The sequence below is a fragment of the Callithrix jacchus genome, chromosome 4 (assembly GCF_049354715.1).
Source record: "Callithrix jacchus isolate 240 chromosome 4, calJac240_pri, whole genome shotgun sequence".
NCBI classification, from domain to species: domain Eukaryota; kingdom Metazoa; phylum Chordata; class Mammalia; order Primates; family Cebidae; genus Callithrix; species Callithrix jacchus.
Genome location: NC_133505.1, coordinates 155,926,679 through 155,949,455, shown reverse-complemented (window position 1 = coordinate 155,949,455; position 22,777 = coordinate 155,926,679). Strand labels below are relative to the sequence as shown.

Genomic DNA, 22,777 nt, shown 5'->3' with positions numbered 1-22,777 from the left:
AGTCTGAAGTGCAGTGGCACAATCTTGGCTCACTGCAACCTCTGCCTGCCTCTTGGGCTCAAACGTTCCTTCCACCTCAGCCTGCTGAGTAGCTGGGACTCTGATATGCCCTGCTAGCTTTTGTATTTTTTTTGTGGAGATCGGGTTTTGCCATGTTGTCCAGGCTGGTCTTGAACTCCTGGTTCAAGCAATATGCTTGCCTTGGCCTCCCAAAGTGCTGGGATTATAGGTATAAGCCACTGCACCTGGCCATGCCCTCATTTTGAAAGGTATTTTCTCTAGATTTAGAATTCTAAATGATAGTTTTTTTTTCTTTTTGTACTCTGAAGACATTCTATTCTCTTGTAATTTTGTTACTAACAAGAAGTCTGTGGTCATTCTAATTCTTGTTCCTTTACATAGTGTGTTTTTCTTTCTCCAGCTGCTTTTAAAGTACTCTCTTTACCACTGGTTTTGAGCAATTTGATTATAATGGTGTTGGTGTAGTCTTCTTTATGTTTCTTGTGATTCTTTGAGCTTCTTGCATCTGTGGTTTATACTTTTCATTAAATTTGGAAAAATTTTAATCATTTTTTTCAAATTTTTTTTTTTGGACCTTTCTTGGTCCTTTCCTGGGACCCTAATCACATGTATATAGATCAAATATATTGTCCTACAGGCCACTGTAATTCTGTTTCATTAAAAAAAATTTTCTCTCTGTTTCTCATTTTGCATAGTTTCTATTGCTATGGTCAAGTTTAATAAACGTTTTTTCTGTATTGTATGCTTTTTATCCCAAGAAGTATATTTTTTTCTCTTCAAATATAATATTTTCAACTCTAGACCTTCCCTAGAGTCTTTTCCATATTTTCAGTTTCTTACACTATCATGTTCACATTTTTCCTCCACCATGATCATAACGATAATATTTGTATTAGCCGTTTTAAAATCCTTGACTGCTAATACCATTTTCTGCCATTTCTGAGTTTCTTTCTATAGATTAATTGTTTTTCCTGGTTATGGGTTATATTTTCCTTCTTTGCATGCCTGGTAATTTTTTGACCAAATACCAGACATTACACATTTTACATTGTTAAGGGTGGGAGTTTTTTCACATTCTTTTAAAGGGTGTTAGGCGTTTTATGGCACGCAGCTAAGTTACTTACAATTGGGCTTAATCTCTGCGCTTTAGGGCTAACCTCGCCTAAGGACTGGCTCTGCTCAAGCATCTCCTCAGTGCCTTGCGTACTCAGTGAGGTCTTTCCACTTTGCCTCATGAGAAACAGAACCATTGCCAGCCCTGTGTCAACTCTGGGAATTGCCGGGGTACAGTTCTCTGGTGACTGTCCTTTCCGCAGAAGTTGATTTGCCTGGCCTTAGGAGTTTTTACCTCGCACATGCGCAGACTGGGATTCGGCGGAGGACTCCACGCGACTCCCGCGCGGGCTTCCCAGCTCTTTCTCTGCCTGACACTTTCCTCACGGCTATTGCCCCTCAGAATTGCCTCGGACTCCCTAAAGTTGAATCTTTGTCTCCTCAACTCAGCAGGATTCCAGGGCTCTGTCTGCATTCCAGTATCTTGCACTAAAGTCCAGAAAGTTCTTCCAGGCAGAAAGCCTTGTCCATGGCGGGGCTCACCTCGCCTGTTTTCTTTCTCTCGGGAAGAACAGTCCTGAACTGCTTGTGGTACAATTTCTGAAAACAGTTGTTTCCTATATTCTGTCCAGTTTTCTGGTTGGTTGTGACTGAAGGGTAGTTCCAGAGTCTCCCAGCAGAGCTTATGTATATATTTGTTTTTTCTGTGTGTTTGTTTTTCGTTTGAGACAGAGTCTCGCTTCTGTCGTCCAGGCTGGAGTGCAGTTGTGCAATCTCGGCTCACCGCAACCTCCGCCTCCCGGGTTCAAGCGATTCTCCTGCCTCAGCCTCCTGCGTAGCTGGGATTACAGGCACCTGCCACTGCACCCAGCTAAGTTTTTTGTAGTTTTTAGTAGAGATGGGGTTTCACCATCTTGGCCAGGCTGATCTTGAACTTTTTTTTTTTTTTTTTGAGACGGAGTTTCGCTCTTGTTACCCAGGCTGGAGTGCAATGGCGCGATCTCGGCTCACCGCAACCTCCGCCTCCTGGGATCAGGCAATTCTCCTGCCTCAGCCTCCTGAGTAGCTGGGATTACAGGCACGTGCTACCATGCCCAGCTAATTTTTTGTATTTTTAATAGAGACGGGGTTTCACCATGTTGACCAGGATGGTCTCGATCTGTTGACCTCGTGATCCACCCGCCTCGGCCTCCCAAAGTGCTGGGATTACATGAATGAGCCACTGCACCCTGCCTTATATTTTTATTTTTGAAGTATATGTTAAAGTAAACGTTGTTGGGGTTTTGAATTCATTTTGTGATTTTTTTGTTATGATATGAATTTGATTTCTATCAATAGGGCCTTAAGTGCTTTTAACAAAAATAAGTTCATTGACATTTTATGGTGAAAAACCTATGAGCATTTAGGTGTAATTCAGTGGTTACCAGTATCTTCAGATACAATACATTATACTCCCTGATAGGAATAGCAGTTTCAGCATTAATATGGAAAAAATATTTTGCCTAGTATTACAGCAATAAATCCAAACCCCACAGAAGAGAAGACGGTGTAGATTTTAGTCATAATTAGAAATAAAACTGCACACACATCAGAGGCTGCTCAAGGAAGTGGTATCTCTATACCTTTTCTGTTTTTTCTGCTTCCATAAACCTGGTTTGCTTGCTTTAAATGATCTATACGCATGGATAATCTTCACCAAAAGATCAAGGAGACTATGTCCCAACCATGAGCAATTGCTTATGTTCCCAGTGCCTAAAAATAAACCATGATGTAGTTGAAGAAATCAGGCAGTGAGACTACATAGGGATAAATGTCAAGAAGGCAGTGAGTCCACAGTCACCTCTGAGCAGGAGGGGTCTGTCAGTTCCTAACAATTATTATGGGTCTCGCTTTAGAATACTTGGATTGACCCCTCCAGAGAGATATCTTCAGCTGCTATACAGTCACCTTGCCACAACTTTTAGAGCTACAAGGGATTTTATAATCAGTGTCCTCATTTATTCTTTGTAGAGTTCATGATTTCTTGGTGCCCGGGAGGCTGCTGCTACAGCTGTTGCTTTCTGGCCAGAAGGGAAAGTATGTTCCTGGTATGCTCTGAACCCAGGATGTATTTTTTATAAAAATCATTCCCAGATGAGGATGAGGTAAGTTGCAAACAAGTCATCCTATTCGTCTATGTATAAGACTATATACAGGAGACAATATACAGGAGTCTGTGTATTTTAGGAGCTAAATTGGCTTTGGGGCTAGATGAGGAACTCCGTTTCTAGCACATTATGAATTTCAAACTTTTGGGGGTCCTTGCTACTCCCATATTCATTAAAGGAGTTCCTTCGGTGATGAGGTTGCAGGATGCAGAGGGAAACCAAAGTTGGAGGCAAGCAGAAACCATCAAGGCCTGAAAACTTCGCCAGTGATCTGACCACTGGGAAATTAGTCCTTAGACAAACAACCCTTCCAGCTTAATGCTGGAGTATTTCTCAACTCACCAAGTCAAGGCATTTTGTGGCTTTTCTCTTGCTGATGGTCAGATGTTGTTAACATTCACCAATAAAGTACAAACTCCTGAGAGCCAGGAATTTATAAAATCCATCAAAGTAGTGTTGGAGAATTGTTGAAATCACATGCAGTGTGTTGACAATTGAGAGTTTGGCAGTGTTAACCTGATAAACAGCTGAAGGAGGGAAATTTAGGAAAGTTTCAGCAGGACATAACCATAGGCAGAAAATAATTTGGTCACCAAAGGATTAAGGGACACACTGGGAAAATTAATGATTTCCTAGAAGTGTTTTTCTAATTACTTTTTTTTTTTTTGAGATGGAGTTTTGCTCTGTTGCCCAGGCTAGAGTGCAGTGGCATGATCTTGGCTCACTGCAACATCCACCTACCAGGTTTAAGCAATTCCCAAGCCCCAACCTCTTGAGTAGCTAGGACTACAGGCAAGTGCATCCACGACCAGCTAAGTTTTTGTGTTTTTGGTAAAGACAGGGATTTACCATGTTGGCTAGGCTGGTCTTAAACTCTTGACCTCAGGTGACCTGCCCACCTCAGCCTCCTTTCTTTATGACCCCACTGCAAAAGCCAAACATAAATGACAAGTGAACTACGTCATTTTAGGCTATAATGAAATGTATTTAAAATATAATAATCCCCTCCTCCAAAAAATTCTTCATGCAATTTATGTTTTCAAAAGTTAAGGCATAATTACATTTTAGCCTATATTTGTTTGAATGTGACATAATTTATCTTTTATAAGTTTTAGTTTTATTTAAGTTTTTATCAAAATGTTTTTGTACTTAGTGTGAAATTTTGGTCCCCATTTTAAGCGGGTTCGCTGTAATTGACATTTACTTATTTATTGACAAATAAAAATTGATATATATGGTGCACAACATCATGTTTTGATATTTGTATACATTGTGAAATGGCTAAATCAATCCATTTTAACATATGCTTTATTTCACAAATTTATCCTTTTTTGGTGGTAAGAACACTTAAAATGACTAAGTGATTTTGAAGTATGCGATACATCGTTATTATACTTTAACTGAGCATGAACTAGGTGTGTTACTGTATCTTTTTATAAGGGAAATTTAGTATTTTAGTCCTTTGCTAAATTGAGAACCAAAAGGAAATGCCCTCAGGAGACTTTCCTAGTGGGAGATTTGGGGATGAATATTTACCTGGAGGTTTCCAGAACTGCAAATGACCCATAAGAGACTAGCCACATTGATGAACACTAGCTGACCCATGGCTCTGGCCCAATAGCTCTTTCTGGCTTTCTTTATGGCAAGAAAAGAAGGACTCTGCAAATCCTAGAACATGGGAGGTCTTCCTGCTCCAGCCCTGTGTTTTTCGGCCTCATCTCCCCCTTCTCCCTCCCCTGCCTACCTCACCTCCTCCACTCTGCCTCCCTATCCTTAGACGTGTCACTATCTTTCCTGGCCCTAAGGAGTTCTGGTAGCGACAACCATCATCCTGGTAATTGCTGGAGTGTGTTGTTCAGTTTTAGATTGACAATCAGACGTGAATTATCCATGCTACCATCTTGGGGTAAAATATAGTCACATATCTTTTATTTCATTTCTCTAGAGACATGCTGAACTGCCATTTCCCTCTTTTAATAGGAAATTTGTATTTTTCTTTTCTCTTTCCTATTCTCACTCCCACAATTACTTAAGCATTCTGGAGGCTTTTTCAGTCCGAGGAGGTTAGTCTTGTCTCTAAATGCCAGTAGGTAAAGAACTGGGAAGTCTGATTAGTCTGCTAGAAGGCCCCAGTTTATGAGTACCATGACTCATTTTTAGCTCTTTGGTGGAACCACTGTGAAAATCATCCTGTGTGGGCCAATGTGTATTTGTTCAATGCTTTACAGATAGATGCTCTTTCTCATTTAGATCTGCCAGGTCTTGGCACCAATTGCATGGGTTTTTTTTTTTTTAAAGTTTATGTGTTTATGCTCACACACCCAACCAAATGATCCCAGAGCATAATCTGTGTGAGAAGGGCTGTGTCTGGAGGGATTTGCAGCCTCTGCTATACACTGTGCCAGAATGCCACCTCTGTCCCCTCCACCTCCTTCCTCTATCTAGTTGGTGTTGGAGTTGAGACTGGACCATCAGTCTGAACTCCTCATCCCTTCATGATGCTGTTGGGACCCTAGGGCTCTCTTCTACCAACAGACTTCAGTGAAGACCCTTCAACTTATTAGATAACTTCCCAGTAAAATAGAACCTTAAAAAGGAAAAGATGCTGGGAAGCTTTTGCAAATTTGCCTGCCTGTATTCTCAGTGATCAGCTCTGCATCTTCAAGATGTTTTTGTAAAGTGCAGTTTCACACACCACAGTAAGATCTAGTACTGCTTTCCAGAGTCCTGGTGCCTGCCCACCTCACTTCGACCTAACCAAGAACGTTATGAGCAGGCTACTCGAAGGACTGCTCCTTGAGCTCCCAGAAAGATTGTCTAGTCTGTCAAGCTCCCCACACTACTAGAGGACCATTAGAGTCTCTTGCTAAAAAATATTGGCATAGTTATGCATCCTGCCACTTTTTTTTTTGCTTTTGGACCCAACTCAGTACCTGGCACATAATAGGCATTTGGGAAATATGTGTTGAGTTACAAAACTTAAAATAACAAAGACCCAATTGGATGGAGAACTCTGCCCAGGCAGGGTTCACAGGGAAAAAACAGGAGGTTGGGGGAGGCAGGAGTGTAGAGAGGTGGTGAGGCTTAGGTGTGTCATAGGTAAATATAAGTGTTGGGAGTGGTTAATGTTGATTTCACAGATGAATTAAAGCATTTGATACCTCTGTAAACAGACTCCTGTATGTTTATGTAAATGGCACACTTAGCTTGTAGTTATAAGGTACTAAAATAACTGCATGAAAATGAAAGACTCCATCAGTCAAATGGTTGTTTTGCCTATGTGAAAGTCAAACAAGCAATTGGACTGACTTTTTTTCCTCCTCTGAATTGACCCTTTGTTATGTGACCTAACACTAGTGCAAACTGCCAAGTGAAGGCAGTGCCGTGCTGATTACACCCTTCCTCGGGTTCCTGTGTGAAAAACCAAGCAAGGTACATTCCCAAAACTCTGTTGCTGGCTCAATAAACATTTGTTACTGATTAGGATTGTTTAATCATTGAGGTTATCAGGTAATTATTTATTCTTCCAAGGCATTATACAAGTGATTAAAGGGTGAAATTAGTAGAATAAATATGAAAAGTAGGTTCCATTTTTGTCATTTTATGATCTAACTTAAGGGTAATCTTTTATTTTTATAGTAGTAAAGAGAGGGACATTTAGGTATCTGTGTAAATATGTGCTACTTAGCCTGTGGTTAATGGCCTCTCAAAGATGTCTAATCTCAGGCACCTGTGATATGCTATTAGGTTGGTGCAAAAGTAATTGTGGGTTTTGCAATTAAAAGTAATGGCAAAAGCCACAATTACTTTTGCACCAACCTAATACTTTATATGGCAAAGGGATCTCTGCAGACATGATTAAATTACGGGTTTTTGAGACAAAGAGATTTTCCTAGATTATCCAGGTGAACCCAGTGTAATCACAAAGGTCCTTTAAATGTGGAGGAGTGTGGCAGGAGGTCAGTCAGAGAGAGAGATGTGAAGCTGTAGCAACACTGTCAGCTCTGAAGATGGAAGAAGGGGCCATGAGCCAAGGAACGCAGGTAGCCTCCACTAACTGGAAAGGTCATGAATACTTTCCTAGGACCTGCAAAAGGAGGCAGCCCTGACAACACCTTGTGTTGGTTAATACTGAGTGTCTACTTGATTCCACCAAGGGATACAAAGTATTGATCCTGGGTGTGTCCGTGAGGGTCTTGTCAAAGGAGATTAACATTTGAGTCAGTGGGCTGGGAAAGGCAGACCCATCCTTAATCTGGGTGGACACAATCGAATCAGCTGCCAGCTCAGCTGGAATATAAGCAGGCAGAAAAATGTGAGAAGACTGGCCTAGTCTCCCAGCCTACATCTTTCTCCTGTGCTGGATGCTTCCTATCCTTGAACATCAGACTCCAAGTTCTTCAGTTTTGGAAATCAGACTGGCTCTCCTCAGCCTGCAGATGGCCTACTGCGGGATCTTGTGATCATGTGAGTTAATACTTAATAAATTCATATATATATATGTATATATATATATATATATATTCCTAATATACCTTGACTGTACTCATTTTGTGCTTCTGACCTCCAGAACTGTAAAAGAATAAATTTGTGCTGTTTTGGACACTGCGTTTGGTAATTTTCTACAGCAACAATAGAGGCTCCTACAGATGCAAGGGCAGCTCACATTTCTCTCCTGCTCAAAGCAGGAGATTATCCTGCATTATCTGGAGGGCTCCAATGTAATCACAGGGTCCTTATAAGAGGGACGAGAGAGGGTCAGAGTCAGAGGAGATGTGACCACAGAAGCAGGAGGTAAAGTCAGAGAGAAAGATCTGAAGATCCCACATTGCTGGCTTTGAAGATGGAGAAAAAGGCCACAGGCCAGGGATGTAGGTGACCTCTAGAAATGGAAAAGGCAAAGAAAGAATTTTTCCCTGGAAACTGCACAAGGAATACAACCTGCGGACACTTTGATGCTATGCTTTCTGGCCTCCAGAACAGTAAGATAATACATTTGTATTGTTCTAAGCCACGGAGTTTGTGATAGTTTGTTATAGTAACAATAGAAAACAGATCTATTAATTGTTTAGCAGAGAATTCTCTAAGTTTGCTTGATAAATATATTCAAATATGAATATGATTCATTTTAATATTAAAATATTGTTATAAAACAAACCCAAGCTTATTCTATGATAATCCTCCTACAAAAATATTATTAGTATTTGTATCTTTCTTGTTGTGGACGATTGGTTTTTAGCTGATGAAGAGTTCAAGTAACAGGTGGGAGTGGCAGCTCTGTTCTCCTTTTGGTGTTGACTCGATGTTGCATTATTCATTGTCTTCAGTCTGTTCAACTTGCTTGTCTATTTTGAGGTGGTTTATTTAGTTGAACTAAGGTACTATGATTCGTAAATATACCTAACCAGATACAGGAAAGGCACAAAACATCAGAATATGCTGCCAAGGAGAACAGAGGGCACTCTCAAACCTTGGGGCACTGCCTGAGATATCCCTGGCCTGGGTGACAGAATGGGGACAGAGAAGTACAAATTTGTTATCCCAGCCATACCAAAGGCACTTAATAAATTTTGGCTTCTCAAAATGGACCTATAGCAGTCTGAAGAGAAGAACTTCTAATGTAATATTATTTTAGAGCAGTCTCTAAAGAGCCTTTCCATGTTTGAAAACTCTTATATGGGAACATTTATCAGAACCAGTCCAAGGCACCGTCAGAATCTCCATTTCAGCATTCATGAAAAGGAAGAAATTGTGAACAGGTAAAAGCTGGCTAGGCAAATACTGTTTAAGAGCATTGGAAACTGGGGCTCCTTTCCATGGAGTGATGAAATCTAAGAAAGAGGTGCAAAACTTTGTAAAACAAAATCACTGATTAGCAACTTCAGAGGCATGGCCTTTGCAGAGGGGTCCCTCACCGAGTTGGAACACACAAAGAGCAGGATTATCAGAGCCTCTTTCAGCAAAGCGAGGACTTTGAGAAAGCTCAGAGACAGAATCTGAGATGCTTATATGAGGTTCCAGGTTTTTCCATGGGCTGCAGTCTTTGCTGTCTTCCTTTCCATGTGTAGGTCCAATGTCCTACCCTCCAACTGAGCAGTCTGGCAGGCTGACTGACTTCCACAGCTCCCTTAGGACTCAGCTTACTTTTTCCTTCCATAGAGTCTACCCTGCAAACTTCAGCACCAAAGAGTAGCCCCTTGTAGCTGCAAGGGCTGCACTTGCATTTGCTCTATTATAACACATTTGCTGGATAGACTTACCCATCACCTTACCCAGGAGGCGACCTGCTTAAGGGGAAGGACTGCATCTTTTCAACCTTGCAATCTCTGTGCTGAGTGTAAGACATAGCACATGATAGGCATTCACTAAATCTTGGTTGAATAAAAGAACCATAAGCAATCTTTTTACATACTTGGAGCAAAGGCTTCTCCCTGCCCTGCTCACCTCTTTCCCTTCCTCCTTCTTCTTCTTTGATTATAGTCAGTATTCACTCCCTGGACATCCTGGAACTTCAGTGAGCACTGGTAGAGGGAGAGACAATAAGTTCAAATGGAGAGTTATTGCATTGGAACCTCTACCTTCTCTTTTCCTCCTGCGTCCCCTGCCCCAGGCAGGCAGAGAACATCTTCACAAGACCCCTACAAGCAAAGTCTCCAGTTGTCGCTCTTGTTCACATCCATCCTCTTTGGCCAAATCCTAGAGTTCTGGGATTCTTCTGAATTCACTCTCTAAAAACATCTAAGTCTAATTTTTTGTATTTTAGTAGAGATGGGGTTTTACCATGTTGGTCAGGATGGTCTCAATCTCCTGACCTCATGATCTGCCCGCCTCTGCCTCCCAAAGTGCTAGGATTACAGGTGTGAGCCACCACGTGGTAGTGAGCACCACGTGGTAGGCTCAACTACTTGGGAGGCTGAGGCAGGGGAATCCTTTGAACCCGGGAGGCAGAGGTTGCAGTGAGCTGAGATCGTGCCACTACACTCCAGCCTGGCAACAGAGCAAGACTGTCTCAAAAATCAATCAAACAAACACCCAAGTCCCTGTGCTAGTTTCCTAGGAATGTTGTAAGAAATTACCAAAAATTGGGTGGCTTAAAACAACACGTCTTTATTCTGAAATCAAGGTGTCCACAGGGCCATGCTCTCTCTGAAGGGTCTAGGGGAGAAACTGTTCCCTGGGGCTGCCGGCAATCCTTAATGTCCTCCGCTCGCAGCCGCATCACTCCGCTGTCTGTCTCATGCTTCACGCGACTTTCTCCCTGTGTGTCTCTGTGCTTCTGTCTCTTCTCTTCTTGTAAGGACACCAGTCATTTTGCATTAAAGGCCCCCCTCACATCAGTGTGATGTCATCTTAATTTACATCTTAAAAATATCTGCAAAGACGCTATTTCCAAATAAGGTCACATTCACAGGTTCCAAGAGTTGAGATGCAACATAACTTTTTGCGGAGCACAATTCAACCTGTAACAGCCCCTTTCTCTAGGGATCTGCCCTCGTCTTGCTCAGCTGGGGAGGGCCTTTGAGATGTTACCTGTCCCCTGTGGCTGTACCAGTCAACCTTGACTTAGATGAATTCAGGAATACACATCTAAAAATTAAGTCACCACCATCCCAGGACAGGAGCCCGGCAGGGTCTGTCCTTGTGCATGCTGGAGCTGGAAGGAGATGCCTGATTTCAGGAGGTCCCAGGGACTTCGGCAGTCACAGTTGTGGAAATGCATTCTCATGCTCTTCCCTGAACAATCTTTAGCCTGATTTGGAGTGTGGCTTTTTTCTTGCCTCCATCTCGATTCATTGATTTCAATTCTGCTCCCTGTCTCCCCTCCCCCGCTCCAACTGCAGCTTGTCCTGGACTTAACTTTTCCAGGCCCGACTCTGCCTCACGATACTTTGGTTCTGCAGTCCACCATCAACTGACCTATTCTTGTCATGTATCGTAGTTCGAATGCTGTTATGAACTGAATGTGTTCCTCCAAAATTCATATGTTGGAGCCCTAACCCCCGATATGATGGCATTTGAAAGTGGAGTCTTTAGGTTTAGATGAAGTCATGTGAGATCATGAGGGTAAGGCCCTAAGAAGGGACTGATGAGTGCTTTTTTTTTTTTTGAGACAATCTCACTCTGTTGCCCAGGCTCACTGCAACCTTTGCCTCCCGGGTTCAAGCGATTCTCCTGCCTCAGCTTCCCAAGTAGCTGGGACTACAGGCGTGTGCCACCATGCCAGGCCAATTTTTTGTATTTTTAGTAAAGATGGAGTTTCACCGTGTTAGCCAGGATGATCTCAATTTCCTGACCTCGTGATCCTCCCACCTCGGCCTCCCAACGTGCTGGGATTATAGGCATAAGCCACCATGCCTGGCCCTTAGTGCTCTTATAAGAAGAGTTAGGTGGAAGCATGTATTCTTGTTCTTTCTTCCTTTCTCTCTTTCTCTAGACCATATTGGGACATGGCAGAAAGGTGGCCATCCATCTGCAAGACAGGAGAGCCCTCATGAAGAATTGAATCTGCTGGCACTTTGATCTTAGACTTCCAGTCTCCAGACAATGCAAACCAAATATTAGTTGTTAAAACCACCCAGTGTCTGGCATTTTGTTACAGCAGCCAGACTGGCTAAGACACATGGCTGTGGGGAGATTCGGAGTGGCTTGGGTCCCCCGTCTGAGGCAGGCTCCAGGCCAGGGCTTGTGAGGGTCAGGCCTGGGATGCTGGCTCCACGATTTCTCCTGGTCCCAGGGTTGGACTGAAAGTGTGTTTGTGTCCAGGAGTGGTGCTCTAACCCCAAGGCCCCCATCTGTAATGGCCACTGAGACTTCTTGAGGCTTCTCCAAACAAAGAGGCTGCCCTTGGTTCTTCTGAGATGAAGGACTCACCAGATTGGGAACAGGAAACTTAGAGAAGTCCTCAACATCCTTACAGGAAACCTTTCTGTTGTATATGGCACTGCGTGCTGTGGAGAGAGGCTTGTAGTATTTGCTCTCAGGACGCCTGCTGCAGCACTGCCCCCACATGTGAAACCCAGGAGCGTGGGGATTTAAGCTTGTTTGTTCTTAAGCTGCTGAGGAACACCCTGTTTCATAATGAGTAGAGGCCGCCAACACAGGGCTCATGGATCTCCTTTGTTGAACCTATTCCAACTCAGAGCTGTAAGAGCCCTTCTCAAATGTAAAGAAACCCCTCTCCTCATGTAACTGAAATTTTAAGTACCACTCAGGTCTGGTTTCAACTCTGGCAATAAAATAAAAATCTTTCTCACCATCTCACAGATTGAGTCTCCCTGGTGTACTTCAAATTAGTGCAGTTAGCTGAACCCTCTAATGTTTCTGGATGTGAAGTGGATGGGGTAATTCAGCCTCGCAGCTCAATAGCATCCCACTTGCCATCACCGGATCACAGCTATGGAAGGGTTTTGGTTTTCCTGGCTGCACAAGAAAGTTTGATGACGACCGGATATGGAAATATAAGTCCCACCTATTTGAGAGGTAAAACTGATGAAGACATAACATACAGGTCTATACATTCTGAAGTCATTGATAGGAAAGAACTTGTTTACTCAAATCTTCTAATCCGCCCATTTCAAAGAAAGTTGTGTGCAGCACAGTTGACACGTCTTCCAAACCAACAGAACTGAGAGTTTCAGGTTACCAGAAAGAAGTCAAGCATCTGGCATTTAATGAAAGCACATGTGGACTCAGAAAACGGGAAAGGGTGCAAGGGCAGAAACAAGACCTCACGGTAATGACATCACCTTCTAGGGTGACTCTGCTGGGCTTTCTGAGGGACACAAAAAATAGTAAAGTAATGGTGCAGTCCAGTTGGGGAGATAAGATGTAACTCAGGGGAAAACCAAACAGCAGTAAAGTGTTTGAGTGACATTTTAATGGAGAGCAATGGAAGAGCCATTTCATGGGGATCCTGGGCTAGTTGCCAAAGCCATCCCATCAGCAGTAATTGCTCTGCTTTGGAAGGGGATAGCAATTACTCCAGGCTGTGAGGGTCAGAGACGTAGGGCTTGACCAAGGGAGTGAGTCGGAGCTTGACGCAGGCAGGGGAGGGGTCTTTCCTGGCAGGCTAAATGGCATGGGCAGAGGGCACAGAGGGGAAGTGAATGTGTTCAGGAGAAGCAGAAATTATGTGGTAATGTTCAGAAAAGCTCAGGCTTTTGGACTTCATATTTTACAAATACTCTGAGAGAAACAGGAGAAAAAAAATCCATTCTAAAAGTCTGATTGTAATGACTGCTGACAATTTTGGCTTTTTTACTGCAGACGTGTTTAAATGCATGCTTTTAAATAAAACTTCAAAGAAAATATTGTGTATCTGTACTGAGATGAAAACTATTAAAAACATCAGAATTTTAAAGGCCAATTCTTTTACCATTTTTGTGACAGGTCTTTTTTTATCAGGTCTTTTGTAACATAGAAAGAAATTTTGCCTTATCAAAAGTGGTTTGAAATACCTCACATGGGAAGGTTTCTCAATGAGAAAACAATCGTGTCAGTACACTCATGTTTGTCTCATTTCTGTACACTTTAACTTTCTAGAATTAAAGCTTCTTGCTGAAGGAATTTCCCAGAAACCTCCCCAGTCATAAAACAGAACTTTGGAATGCCACCTTCATTTGGGAAAGCGGGTGGTTTTAGATGCCGCGCTTTGTGGTAGTTTGCGATGTGTCAATGGGAGGGGAGCTTGGCTGCATTTTAGTCACCGTGTACAGCTGGCTTCTAGCAGACAGGCCTCCTACAGGCCCACCTACAGAACCTGCTTGTCACCCATACCCTAAGTCACTGTTCTTCCGCCAGGTGACTTTGCAAGTGATTCACACATAGCTTGTCAGCACACGAAGGGAGGAATACAAATGGCCCCTCAGGGCGGCTGTGACTGCCTTCCTGGTGGCCCCCAGCACTTCTGACCATGCTGGTGTGGCACTGAGATGACTCAGTGGTATTCAGCTATACTCAGAAAGCATTTAGGCAATTTTCCCAAAAGCTGAGCCTGGTTAGCTTCAGAACTCTGCCCTGGCCCTGGCCTTTTAGGAGGGCACAGATCACTGTTTTACAAAGCCCATTGAGATGTAAGCCCACACCCAGAAATTCATGTTTGACTGCTGAATGTGCCCCATTGTGGCTTTGTATATGTCTTTGCTGCCAGTGGGTATTCCGTAAAAGGCCTGTTTGTATAAGCCGGTGGAAAAGGGTTTAAGTGTGACAGAGTTGCTGGGTTCTCGGGAAGTGAGGATTGAAAAGCAAGGTTTTCAGGGCCCAACCAGGGGAGCCTGGAGACTCGACAATCAGGTATTTGTGGAGAAGATGGGAAGAGGTGGGCAGGCACAGCATGAGACAGACTACAGAGAAGGGAGGGCTGATAGTACCAGTTCACGGAGGCCCCCCCCATTGGAGATGGGGCTTAAGAGGGAGGGGAGGAGGACAGGAGTCAGGTGGAGAGACCTACTCAGGTGCTTCTATGTAGATGGGGTCATTCACTTGCACGTGCCTTTCTGGAGTCCCCCTTCCTCTCCCATAGGACCCCAGTGCCCTGCACTTCAGTGGATGAACCATGGCTTTTATTTTCTGTATTCTAATGCTTTAACATCCAGAGCCTTGTGTACCCTGGAGGGACTGCCCCTTTCAGGGCTAGCAATTCCTAGAAATAGTAAATAACTCGCCCAAGGGCACAATTTTCAAATACAAGCCAACCAGCCTAGAGTCCACACCCCCAACCACCTTCTTTGCTGGGCTCTCATACTCGGGGTCATTACTCATCTGCCCTAATCCCCCCAGGCCCAGGTACTAGACACCTAGGAATAGACCCTGTTCCCCAGAGCTGCCTAAATAATTCAAGCCATCCGGTCCCAACCAGCTTACTCTGTCTTGTTTGTTCCTTCACACAGAAACCATAGTCAAAGTTCTTGCCTGTAGTTTCTTCGCTCCCTCTGCCTCCTGATGGGCATCTCCGTATGGCCTTTATGGTGCGGTGCCCCTTCCTCTTGGGAACTGTGAGTAGCAAACTATCTTTTCAATGGTGACTGTCTCTTGATCTGTTGGCCTCATGATACCTAAATAGTAATAAAACCTGTCAAAACATTCAGTTCTAAAAAATCTCATGAGGCAGTGCCCTTCCCCAGTCATGGCCCCATACTCCCAGGGCATCCCTCTGATTGTTCTCTCTTTCTTAGTATTAGAGACATTGTCTGGCTGATAAGTAAGTCATTAAAGAAAATAGAAGTGAAAATTGAGTTACCAGGTCACAAAAGAGCCCAATATTGTCTTGAAAAAATATATATTTAAGGCTGCATTGAAAGCTGAAGAATCAATTTTCTTAGATGTCCAGTGTTTGGCTTGGGAGCAGAAAGCAGGTGAAATTAACAAGGAGATGGGAGATCCATTGACCTGGAGAGATCTGGGCCATAAATGGGCTGGGCTTGGGTGGCCATCCTGAGAGAGGCAAGGACAAGAAAAGTCTAACATTCATTGAGTGATTACTATATGGCAGGACTGTTCCAAGGACTTCACAGTGTATTTAAACCTCCAACAAAACTCCAAGGAAAATATTGTTATTTCCATTTTAAATATAGGAAGGGGGCTGGGGGGCATTTTGGGAGGCCAAGGCAGGTGGATCACAAGGTCAGGAGTTCGAGACCAGTTTGATCAACATGCTGAAGCCCTGTCTCTACTAAAAATACAAAAATTATCCAGGTGTGATGGTGTGCGCCTGTAATCCCAGCTACTCAGGAGGCTGAGGCAGGAGAATCACTTGAACCTGGGAGGCGGAGGCTGCAGTGAGCCGAGATCGCACCACTGCACTCCAGCCTGAATGACAGAGCAAGACTCTGTCTCAAAAAATTCATTCTTCAGCTTTCACCGTAGCCTTAAACACATAATTTTAAGACAATATTGGCCTCTTTTGTGACATGATAACTCAGTTTTTACTTTTATTTTGTTTCATGACTTATCAGCTGGACAATGACTCTAATATATATTTATATATAGATGTCTCTAATATATGTATATGTATATGTATATAAAGACTGAGGCCTAGAGATGTTGAATAATTTCCCTAAGGTCACATAGCTGGCTAAGTGGCAGACATAGGCTCGAAATCTAGGCAATGTGGCTTCAGAGCCTGTGCCCAACCACTACTCTGTCTAGCACAGTAGAAATAGCCAGACAGGTCCATGTAGACACTTTGGCTCTACCAATTTTAGATGTGTGAATTTGGGTTAGTAACTTGACCATCTATTATATAAAGGTCCACCTGTAATATAAAGGTGATAATACTTAATCATTTTCTCCATCTATAATGTAAGTGTGGTAATACTTATCCAATAGGGTTATTTTGAGGATTAATAATTACAAAAACTGAGCACCATGTCTGGTGCATGAATGAGTGGTAGATAAATATCAGTGTCCCTTTTTATTCCTAAGCAAGACATAGCTGGCCATTGCATTATTACTCTACTCTGGTGAGCCCATAGCTGCCTATACCTGGATTAGTCTATATGGGCAGAGTCAATAAATCGAATAATGTGTTATTAGAAAAATTTTACTTTTTGTTTTTTTTTGAGATGGCGTCTCACTCAGTCACCCAGGCTGGAGTGCAGAGGTGCGATCTTGGCTCACCTCAACCTCTGCCTCCCGGGTTCAAGCGATTCTCCTGCCTCGGATTCCCGAGTAGCTGGGATTACAAGTGCGCACCACTATGCCCAACTAATTTTTTTGTATTTTTAGTAGAGATGGGGTTCCACCATGTTGGCCAGGATGGTCTCAATCTCTTGACCTCGTGATCCGCCCACCTTGGTCTGCCATAGTGCTGGGATTACAGCCGTGAGCCACTGTGCTCAGCCTGAAAAATATTGCTTCTCAGGTGGGGTGCAGGCAGGCAAGGCTGACATTCATGCCTGTATGCTCGGGTATGCTCAAGTTGGTTGCTAAAATATGGAAATAGGTCCACATGTGTTGGTAGTTTGATGTTGTCCTCAGCCTTTTCCGGTGGCCCTTGTCACTCCAAGCACCCAGTTTCCTCTGCAGGGACACTTGGCCCAAGCTAGGCCTCCAGGATGCTGTTTGCAGAGCCCTGGCTGGTGCCCATCCTGGACCGTGGGAGCCTTTGCTGCCCTGGTTGTTAAACACTCAGATCACCACTGCAGGCAACAGCAGCAGAGGAGCTGCGCGGCCCTCAGGCCTTGCTGCAGACCCCAGAGCCTTGGGTGTTGGCCAGCAAAAGCAGGAAGCATGTGTGGGCATTCTGCCATTCTTTTATGTGTGTAGGGATCAAAGAGAAAGCAAGCTAGCTGGGTTTTCCTCCTTCCTTTCTTCCCCTCTCCTCATCCTCACCTTCGGAAAGTGACCTCTTCAGAGGCAAGTTAACATTTCTAGACCCTAAGCAAAAATGAAAATGTCTATGTCTATGAAAGTAATATTCCGAAATGGATCTGTGCCACATTAATTTGACCTGAGAGATAAACATCACCTCTTGGGCTCAAGTCAAATTGCATGTGGGCTCTGAACCATAATGCCTTGCAATTACAAGGGCCACTTCTTGAAAACACCCTACCACAAATTCCATCTGCACTGGGACCACCCGGCCTCATTCCCATTTACTATCAGTCTGGATACGACTGGCTTTGATTGTATCTTTTGAAAACATAACTGCAGTTTCCTGTGAGCTGAGCCATAAAGCCAGGAGGCATCTTAGCAATCACATTTGAGCTGTCACAGTGGAGCATGGTTAGGTTACTTTGGAGTTTGAGCCAAGACTTTATCCAGTGTGCTACAGGCATTTGGGAGAAGGCTTCTGAGATTTGGCAAACTAAGCTAAAGATTGTTTATGAACCGTATTTATCACACTGCTTTCAGAGAGAAATACCTGAATCATATTTCCTTTTATCTGTAAAACCTGGACAGCAAGCCAAGTAATTCTTCATGCATAGTCTTGGGCTGCTTTCTCAAAAATCCTATAATTATTATTTTACAGATGAAGAAATGACATTTAGAGACATTGATTTCCTTGCTCAGTAATCGAATGTAAGTAAAATCATTCTATATAATATTCTGCCCTTAATCAAATTGCTTGGAACTGAGGGACATAGATCAATCAAGTATAATTCCCAGGAAGTAAAAATCCTTTAAATTTATTTTGACTTTGTTTTTAAAGAGGTCGATTAACTCATCTCCACCTTCTTAGTACATTGAGAATCTAAGACATGAGGATGATAAGTTTGTATGTGAAAGCTTGTTATTTACATATATTGCAACAACTAGAAAGGGCCTTAGCGATTAGCTAACCCAGTTTTTTCCAAAGTATATGTCTTAAGGTGTTGGTAGATGTTACGCATTAAAAGAATTTCATGATCAGATAAGTTCAGAACAGTTGCTTATACAATTAAACACATGCGTTTACTATAGGGCTATCAGGAGTTTCTTTCTTTCTTTTTTTTTTTTGAGATGGAGTTTTGCTCTGTTGCCCAGGCTGGAGTGAAGTGGTGCCATCTCAGCTCACTGCAACTTCTGCCCTCTTGGTTCAAGCGATTCTCCTGCCTCAGCCCCCCGAGTAACTGGGATTATAGGCACCCACCACCATGCCTGGCTAATTTTTGTATTTTTAGGAGTGATCAGGTTTCACCATGCTGGCCAGGCTGGTCTTGAACTCCTGACTTCAGGTGATCCACCTGCCTCGGCCTCCCAAAGTGCTGGGGTTACAGTCATGAGCCATTGCACTCCACCTAACAGACTGACATGTTTGGGACTCGGAATATGCTGCTAATGCTTAACGACCAGTTCTCTGGAGTAAAAAGCCCTGCTTTTGCAGCAGCTGCTGTTTTCTATGGTGTAAATATTCCCACTACAGCCGATTCCCAGCTACCAACCTATCAATGATTGTGAGGCTGGGGAGAGATACATGGCAGCATACATTACACAGTATTTCCACAAGACAGATGCAATAGATGTAAACAACAGCACACCTAACAGTAAAAGTCAATTAATTAAGAAGTATTGTTCTCGGTAATCATTAACTTTTTAATAGAGTTTATTTAATTGGAAGTTTCTGCAGTTTCAGTTTTAATAATGACTGTGTTTAACGATTGGCTCAGAAACTTCCTAGACGTTTAACAATTGACTTTTGCAAGCTGGAACAAGCCGGCTCCAGCACATCACTGCTCATGATCCCCAAAAGGATTGGGTGGGTGGGAGAAGATCATGTGGTGCTCCACAAAATTATTTGACCCAAGACCCTTCAGGTAGGATTTTATAGTATTTGCATTCTATAGAGAACACTTCAGAAAGTGCTGATCTAGTCCAACTTTGTCCAATGTTTTCCCCCTAATTTTTCTTCATTTTCAAAGCTCCCCTGGCTTCCTGACTACTCGCTGGGAGCTTAACATACCACACTTCCATGAAATTCAATTCAATAAATATTTATTGGGCTCCTGTTATGTACAAAACATTATGCAAGGAATCCAGAGAATTCTAGATGACTGAGGCTTAGTTTCTGTCCTTAGGGGGCAAACTGTAGGACACAGACACAAAGGACCACAGTGGGAGGCAGCATATGCTGAGTGCCCCTAGTGCGGTACAAGCCGTAATTTTGAGGGGTTGAAGAAAATGAAATCACATCCAGCTGGAGATGTTACAATGGGAGACACTCAAGTCCAAAGGGGGCTTGAGATTTAGCAGTGCCCCTTGCTGAGGTAGAGGCACAGGTAGACAGAGCGGCCGGCGTGTGCGGCCAGTGTGTGCTCCTCTTATTCAAAGTGTGTGTACTCACTCGTTTACCACTTCATTCAGCAGGCAAGGATCGGGAGGTTCTGGGTTGAGGCCAGTAAGACCTGTATTTTTAAAACTTTGCATGTGTTCATTACCAGCTACGCTCAGCATCTGCTCACGTACTAGTTAGCTATTTGGGTTTTCTCTTCTGATAAATTGCTTGTTTGTATCTTTTGGCTATGTTTGACAGGCTTTCCTTTCTCCTCCCTTCTCAGTTTGCAAGGGTTTCTTGTATATTCTTTTGTGTAAGTTATAGATGTTTAAAATGTTTCCCTCAAGTCTCTCACTCACATGTTTAATTTGTCTCTGTTGTCTTCCAGCGGCAGTGTAGGGTAGTGGTTAAACCCAAGGGCTCTGTCTTCAGCTCCTAAACTATGGATGTGACCTTGGACAAGCTATTTAGCCAACTTGTGCCTGACTCCTCACCGCTAAATATAGTAATGACAGCTTCGACTTCTTAGGGGTGTTAGGAAGATTAGGTTAATGAATGCTCATTAACAACTTTGCTTAGTAAATATTAAACTCTATTGACTGACCCAAAATCTTTCATTTTGATTTCATTGACTCTGTCAGTTTTTACTTTTCTGGTTTATGTTTTTGGGGGATTTTTGGAAAAATTCCCCAACATTTTCTTCTGTTAATTTTATATTCTTTGGGGAGGCCGAGGCGGGTGGATCATGAGGTCAAGAGGTCGAGACCATCCTGGTCAACATGGTGAAACCCCGTCTCTACTAAAAATACAAAAAATTAGCTGGGCATGGTGGCGCGTGCCTGTAATCCCAGCTACTCAGGAGGCTGATGCAGGAGAACTGCCTGAACCCAGGAGGCGGAGGTTGCGGTGAGCTGAGATCGCGCCATTGCACTCCAGCCTGGGTAACAAAAAATGAAACTCTGTCTCAAAAAAAAAAAAAAATTTTATATTTTTAATTATTCTTTTTTTTTTTTTTTGTCTTGAGGCAAGGTCTTGTTGTGTCACTCAGGCTGGAGTGTAGTGGTGTGATCGTGGTTCACTGCAGCCTCAACTCTGGGCTCAAGTGATCCTCCCATCTCAGCCTCCTGAAGAGCTGGGACTACAAGACACATGCCACCAAATTATTTTTAAATTTTTTTAGAGATAAGGTTTTACTATGTTGCTCAGGTTGGTCTCAAACTCCTGGCCATAAATGATTCTCCTGCCTCAGCCTCCCAAAATGCTGGGATTACAAGGATGAGCCACTGTGCTCAGCCCATTTTTTCTTTAATGGTGTGAAGTAGGCCTCTAAATGTATTATTCTTCATGTAATGAGCCAACACCATTTCTAAGTAATCCATCTTTTTGTAAGCAATATAGCTATGATTTCTTTTACTTTTAATTCTATTTTCTCCAGTATTAATATTAGATTAACTATATTACATGTAAATATTAAAACTGCTGTCTCATCTTTCTTTGATCTGTATTTGACTAGCGTAACCTTTTTTCATTACTTCAACCTTTCTATACTTTTAAGAAACATTTCTCTTGGAAGTAATAAGTAATATTAATTATGAACAAGCTATTACTACTAATAAAAAAATGCTAAAAGTTTCTGTCTTTTTATCTGCTTTAATTCTGACATTTTATTAATAACATTATGTATAACATGAGATATAATGGTATACAATAATCATCATAGAATACATAATAAATATTTCTGCCATTTGATTTCATGTTTTCCATTTACCATAGCTTCTTTTAATTTATTCTTCTTTCCTATTTTCCACTGGCCATATCAAATCTTCTTTTGCTTGTTTGAAAGCTGTACCTTGTAGATTACCCTTATGAGACTATCTCAGTGTTATCTCTTAAAGAAGTATTATAAAATTCTCCTCTGAAATTTTATTAAAGTCAAACATTAAATTGACTTTAATACAAGTAAAACTTTGTTCAATTTCTCTCATAAATATATGCAAATTAAAACCACATTGGCTTGGTGCGGTGGCTTATGCCTTTAATCCCAGCACTTTGGGAGACCAAGGTGTACAGATCACAAGGTCAGGAGATCAAGACCATTGTGGCCAATATGATGAAATCCTGTCTCTATTAAAAATGCAAAAATATTAGCCAGGCATTAGCCTACAAAAATATTATAGGGACACAGTGGCATGTCCCTATAGTCCCAGCTACTTGGGAGGCTGAGACAGGAGAATTGCTTGAACCTGGGAGGCAGACGCTGCAGTGAGCTGAGATTGTGCCACTGCACTCCAGTCTGGGTGACAGAGTGAGACTCTGTCTCAACAAACAAACAAACAAATAGATAGATAAATAAACCACAATTAAATATAATTTTTTAACCTCAAAAAAAATTGATAAAATTTAAAAAGTTGATAATATCCAGTGATGGGGAAGGTGGCTGGAAACAGCCACTGTTCTTGGGAGCATAAAGTGGTGCAAAAATTTTGGCGGTAATTTGACAAATATCTATTAGAATTTTAAATGCACATGCTCTTTGACCCATCATTTCTGTGTACAGGAATGCATCCAATGGGTAAGGACTTTTGCTGAAACATTGTTTGTTGTGATAAAAGTACACACTCTTTTCAACCTTCTGTACTATTTGAATTTCTTACTATGAACATGTATCACTTTTGTCATTAGAAACATACTATATAAAAATTATACATACAATTTACATATAGTGCCTTTGTATATATATTTTTATATAGTGTATATATATATATAGGAGTTTGTGTATACTTGGAAAGGAGAGAAATGTAGAGATCTCACAAAGCCAAACAGAATTTCTGATGTCAAAAATTTGGGAATCTCTAACCTAATG

At 42.4% G+C, this 22,777-nt stretch overlaps 1 long non-coding RNA gene across 2 annotated transcripts in view; it reads left to right on the top strand.

The window, feature by feature from the left end:
- The window catches only part of LOC103792667 (uncharacterized), a 45,713-nt gene that overhangs the window by 16,052 nt on the left and 6,884 nt on the right, over positions 1 to 22,777 (top strand). Inside the window, exons 2-5 of one of the 2 annotated variants that reach the window (XR_004742145.3) lie at positions 3,085 to 3,218; positions 11,656 to 14,513; positions 15,110 to 15,214; positions 18,193 to 18,242. This is a non-coding gene — a long non-coding RNA (uncharacterized LOC103792667). The remainder of the gene's footprint in view (positions 1 to 3,084; positions 3,219 to 11,655; positions 14,514 to 15,109; positions 15,215 to 18,192; positions 18,243 to 22,777) is intronic. The other variant, XR_004742147.3, reaches the window with a different exon arrangement.